The sequence below is a fragment of the Montipora capricornis genome, chromosome 3, assembly GCF_036669925.1.
Source record: "Montipora capricornis isolate CH-2021 chromosome 3, ASM3666992v2, whole genome shotgun sequence".
Taxonomy (NCBI): Eukaryota; Metazoa; Cnidaria; class Anthozoa; order Scleractinia; family Acroporidae; genus Montipora; species Montipora capricornis.
Window position 1 is genome coordinate 47,934,362 of NC_090885.1, and position 6,327 is coordinate 47,940,688.

Sequence of the window (6,327 nt, forward strand, 5' to 3'; positions counted from 1 at the left end):
TTATGATTTCTTTTTTAGGTTTTTTTTTTCAATCCGACCGACCGACCCAATATCAGGAAACGCATTCGACGCTAAACAAAAACAAAAAAAAAAAAAGGGGATGGCCTAAGTTAGGAGTGAGAAATTGACGTCGACGGGGGAAATTGATGTCTTTGGCCACAGGCGTGAGACCCGGGGGTTGGGGGGGGGGGGGTACTTAAGGAATTTCTGGGTGGGGATATGCCGCTGGGACCCTGGAACCCTTAGCCTACACCAGAGCTAGTTTCAGCTGGATTTTGCTACCCTATACTAGAGTAAACTCCCCAAATCACTTCTATCCTAGAGTAGCTGTTTTCCAGAAACTAAGGTCACTAGCACAGTCTAAAACAAAGCAAAAACAAAACCTTATACCACAATCACTTCTTTATTAAAAAAGGATTTATTTATACTTGTCCAGCAATGCCAAGCACGTACGTACGCATTATCAAGACAATAAATTGTTTAATTTTAACCAGTATTAATACCACCGATTTCCGTCTGAATCCAGATATTTGACAGTTAATAATATCCCGTAGCGTTTTACGATAGTCGTCTATCAACGCTGTTGAGGCTGAGTCGTGAAAATTTAAACTTGCCGATTTCATTTTTTTATATTTTTGAGTAGCAATTCCTGGTTTCCTTCGTCTAGATAAAATCTTCAACCAACTGGTCAGTTTCGTGAAAAATGATACCCTATTCTAGACCCAGAGGCTTTGATTTATATACCCTATGCTAGAGTAAACTGCTTGCAAACTATACCCTTTACTTTTGAAAGTCAAATGAACCAAAATTTTGGAATTTTTCTTTTCGCCTTTTAAAAGTGTACGAAGACCAAAACAACCATTGTAACTCAAAATCACAAAGAAATTGCCCAATCTGAGCATATAGAAGTACGGAAATATCTGAGGAACTCACGAAAACGCTTCTGAAATGGCCGCTCATAGAAATAGGAGGAATGGAAACTAGCTAACATTACTGTGACGTCACTGTTGGTGAGCTGAAGAGGATAGTAATTTGTTTTAATTCTGTTTTTACTCACTTTCAAAATTGCTGAGGGGGTCGAATCTGCAGTTTTTAACTTAGAGCCTTAATTACCAATATGAACTGCTACGGATTCGTATGCTGCAACCGCCGATTACTCTATGTACGGTGCGAATTGGTCACGTAGATTGGTGAGCGTTCGTTTACTCATTTCGCCTGTGAAAGGTGGCTGTAGAATCCAGAACTGCCAGCTCTCACGGTTCTGCCGTGAGTCTCACGATTTTTTGTCATTTCTCACGGTCTCACGACAAGGCTCCTCAATCTCACGGGTTTTGGGAAAGATCATTCTGAAATGATTTAAGTTGTTGAATCAGAATAAAAATGGGAAATTAACGAGGAATGCTTGTGCCCTAAATTGAAAAACTAATAAAGAAGAACACTGTTCTTACTTTTTTGTACCCAGCTGTGATTTTCGTTTGTGTTCAATAAACTTAATCGTTTTTCTTCGTGTCTGTCCGTCATTTTGAAAGGGGAGTAGGCCCTGGGAACGAGGCCTAATTGCCAGGCGTCTCCCATGACACCTTGCTATAAGTTTCGTCCTAGTGATGACCTATTACAATCATCAAAGAAAGCTGCATCTTCTTACAACAGGGAACACAAATAAAACATTTAAATAAACTGTTAATGACTTTCCTCGATGGAAAAGGGGTTTGTTTAATCTTGATCGGGAAAAAAATAGAATCTCATTATTTTTTATAGAATCTCCAGATTTTTTTTCATGGGTCTCCAGATTTTCCTTTATCAGGGGTTGGCAGGTCTGAGAACCGTGAATAAATACGGTACAGTCACTCAATTGAAGCACTTGCTTTGTTCTTTGTGGGGTTTACGCATGTTTTCGGTACTGTGAAGCCATACCAGCTGTGCAGGTATTACCTGTATTTCCGATCCACGTGCTTCTGTTTGCACTGGTCCATCCATATCTCTTCTCAGATCTTCTCACGGATGCCTATATCTTTTCTTTTGTTTACCACACTGTGAAAATGTCGTCGTAGATTATAAAGTACCTTCGTTATCCTCTTAATTCAGAAATTTCATGTGTTTGCTTTGCGTTTTTGTACAATTTCACTGTTTGCTGTTATGCAATAAAATTAATAATTATAATTAACCATAATTTCCATGCAACTGTTTTGGTGAGTCCGATCTTTCATTCCGTTGTCCGAACAAGCCCAAGGCTTGATAGTAGTCGTTGTTGTCAGTTTTTATAGTGAGAGCATGCCGTTGATTACATGCTGCTGAAATGAAATGCCAGTTGGGGTTCTTAATCATGTTCTTTTAAGTTTCTTTCATATTATTAAAAGTGAGGTGCCTGTGAACTAGCTTGATAGCTAAGTGCACTTCAACCATGAACAAAGAATTTACCACTTTTCCATGAAGGCCCCATAGATAGCCCATGATATTCCATATGGGATGTTTTTCTTATACATCAACAACACAGGTGTGTGTGACCTGGAAAGGTTTCTGATTTTTGGGTAGTGACTGAAATACTCTAGGGTGTGGTAAGGGAATCACCTGCAATGGTTTTTTTTTCAGAATCAAAACTGCCAGGGAAAAGGGCATAGTCATGTTCTGGTTTAAAAAAAAAGAGCAATAGGTGCATGTACCGTTCTGATTAAGATCTTGTAGATTAACCCCCTCCTGGACAAATATACCCACACATACCAGGACACAACTTGTAATAACTTGCCTTTATGAATATGACTGCATGGTACTTAATACCTTGTTCCACCATCTCCAACTAACCTATAGTCGTGGGGTTACCAGTACTATGTGCACAATCATTTGAGCTTCAAACACGTTGTATAGGTACACGTATTTCAAGTATTATGTATACCAGCATACATTGCTGCTAAAGGATCTCTAGCATTGCTTTATGTTAAACCTTAAAGATGTCAAAAATGGTTATTTCCTCTGATATAAATTGGTTTATACAGGTAGTATACTGCTAAGAATTTCAGTGGTTACTGGAGTGAGAGACCTGTGAAAAAATTGTTGCTTTAGATGATTTTTTTTTCTTTTTTTGTTGAATGACGAGTTTTTTTCTCTTGTCTGTCAGTACATGCAGATATGTTGTCTATAGGCAATAAACCTTTTGGATACACCAGAAGCTGGGAAGAAAAATGAGAATTGCAATTCCATCATGTGTGGTAAAAAAAAAATTAGAGAGAGCTTTCCTAGTGAAAGTAATAGCTATAAGAGTTCTGAATATGCTCACTGAAGATTGGCAACTTGTGTCACTTGGAGGCAGTCATGCTACTTTGTTAAATCTGGATTTATGCAGTGTTACAACTGCCTCCTTTTCTTGTCTGCGATGTTTACTTGTGAGGGGTTTAGGGATGGCCTGCAACATTGGTTGGAGATCCCTTTTTTGCAGCATGGTACGATGGGAACTTTCTTCATAGTAGAAGCATATCAAACAGAGTCCTGATGTAACCTGTGGAAAAAAGACACTCCTGATTAATCTGTAAGACAAATCCGTAAGCAATGGGTTGCATGCATGATTTTGTCTATTTGAACACTGGATACTACACTGTAGTCAATATATACAAGTTAGCCTTTAAAGTGCCACTGCAATCAAAAAATCATCATTGTTCTTTTTCGCCTGGATTTCAAACGTGTGTTGATCTTTGCTTACATGTAACATGCAACTAACAAAATTCTAAGTTCTGATTCTAATATAAGTTGCAAATTTTCAATTTGATGATCTGCCATTGCTAACTTTAAAATGTTGGGAGAGCTGGATCAAGGAAGGACGGGAGTGGCGTCAAAGACTCGCTGACTCACTTAAAAATACAGAGCGTGTGTACGTGGCTAATTTAGCATGCATCTTGGGAGTTTCGGGTTTTCATACTATCAAACTAATGCTTTCCATAGTTACTAGCTACATTCACACACACTGCGCGCGTTCTTGAATATATCCAATGAATCTTTGACTTCATTGATCCTCGATCCAGCTCTCTAGGATCTGCCAGTCTGTTTTGAACGTGAGTACATGTAATAGTGGTCCATTATATCAAACATGTTCTCACAAATTCAGTAGTCTTTGATGAAAGTCAAAGCGTAAAGCTTTGTGAGTCAGGTGGTGAACAAATAATGGGTGCGCTTTTGAATTATTGCCAGACTCGTAAGTGTTTAAGAATGCGTTATACTGCTTTACAGCGTAGACGAGGTTAGCTTTGGACCGTTCTGGATGGACATTTAAGATCTTCACAACGCCAGCAAACTTAGTAAAAGACCCAATAGATATTAACGAGGGAACAATGTTCAATATATTCCTTGATATGCTAAACACTATGGGTTCATGCCTTTCTCTACATTTCTGCGTTTCGCAAATGCTGAACGAATAGATGAGGAACTGCTTACTCAGCGGACTACAATGATCTTCGGTGTGGCTTCTTTTCTGACATATTTTTGCTTCAGATTCCACGCTTTGAACTTGAAAATAGTTGGTTTGGCATCATCTTTAACGTGAAGTCTTCGTGGCTTGAAAGCTGTACCAAGCAAACTCCTTACTGCCAGATTTCATTTGAGGCTGTCTGGTGTGAAATGGTCTGCACAAACGCATGAATATTTGGTAGGTTCAAACGATTCCCTTTTAACTTTTATGAGCCATCTTTCCCGTAGTTTTGGGTTGTCGGGAAACTTGAACGTGCTTACTTTAGGCTTAGAATTGTTCCTGCGGTTTATTGCGGCACAAAACACCATTATTTTCCCCTAAAGAGGATACTGAATTTTGTAAGATTTGCATACCGCACTTTTTCAGCACGCCATTAGTGACGTCACAACTATTATTTCCGATGAATTCCCGACAATTGACCCGATCGCTCTACGACAATGAAAGCCGAAAAGAAGCACTTTTCAACATCCAATACCTCTGCGATACTATACCCGTTCACTTTGAAACTCTAGAATATGTTTATTTCGTACTGAAGCTACAAATTTCACTTAAATTTGACTGAAGAAAAAAAGGTCAAATGTTTGGTTCATTTGACCTTTACTATACTCATTTTTCCCTTGAACCTCCAGAGACGGAACCAACTCCCAGCTGAAGTCGCTACTACTCAGTCGTCCATGGGGTTCAAGGAGAAAGTTTCTGCTCTTTTCAAAGAGCTAACCCTGTTAAATACGTTTTTCGGTTATGCATATTGCATTTATACGTATTTGATAATTATATTTTATTCATGTAGTATGCTAATGTAATTTGCAATCTATGAAGGGGGCAGTTTCTAAAGAAACTGTGGTGCTGAGTCGGTGGGGAAGTAGTATACAAAAATTTGGTTTTATCAACGGAGTTGATAATGTAAATTGGCCACCGTACAGAGTTTCTAAAAGCTTACGTTTCGAGCCTTAGCCCTTCGTCAGAGCGAATCGAGGAATTGTGGCCTACGTGTAGTTTACATAGTAGAGTAGGAGCTACGCTATTGGTGGTAACATGGCAACGTGAGAAATAGTGAAAAACTTTGTTAATACCGTAAGGATTAAGGGTGCCGATTTGAAAGATCAATTTCCTTCCAGATTCTTGCGGTTTTCCGTCGTACCTAGATGTAGGGAAAGACCACAGATAGCCATGTGTTTTTTGGAGTCGTTAGGGAAATTAAAATGACGAGCGACTGGCTTAGATGCATTCTTGTCATTCTTCTCAACATGGCAAAGGTGTTCGCGGAATCGGTCGCCTAGTCGTCTACCTGTCTCGCCAATGTATAATTTATTGCATAACGTACAGGCTATGCAACAAATGACATTTGCGGAGGTACATGTGAACGATCGGTGATCTTAACAGATTGCTCAGGTCCCGATATCTTGCTAGTGTTAACAATGAAAAGACAAGTTTTGCATCGTGACGCGCACATTTGAAAGTGCCGGGTTGCTCGTTAGTTTTGAGCGCGCTTCTAACTAAAAAGTTGCCTACGTTTTTGTCGCGTTTAAATGCAATAAGTGGAGGTTGCGAAAAGATTCTACCAGTCTCGGGATCATTTTGGAGTAATTTAATTTTATTAAGAATGATACTTTTGACTGCGTGATTATGAGGATGGAAAGTGAGGGTGAATGGACTTCTGTCATTCTTATCTTTTTGTGACGTTTGTAGTGCTGACTGTCGATCAAATTGTTGCATGGGCGCGACGATGGCCCGCTTTGACCACAGAGACAGGATAGCCACGTTTTTCGAAGAACTTGCACATCTCCTCTGATTTGCTGGAAAAATCGGAGTCATAGAACTCCATTCCACTCCATGTCAAGAACTTCATTCCTTATTCTCATAGACTTCGACGT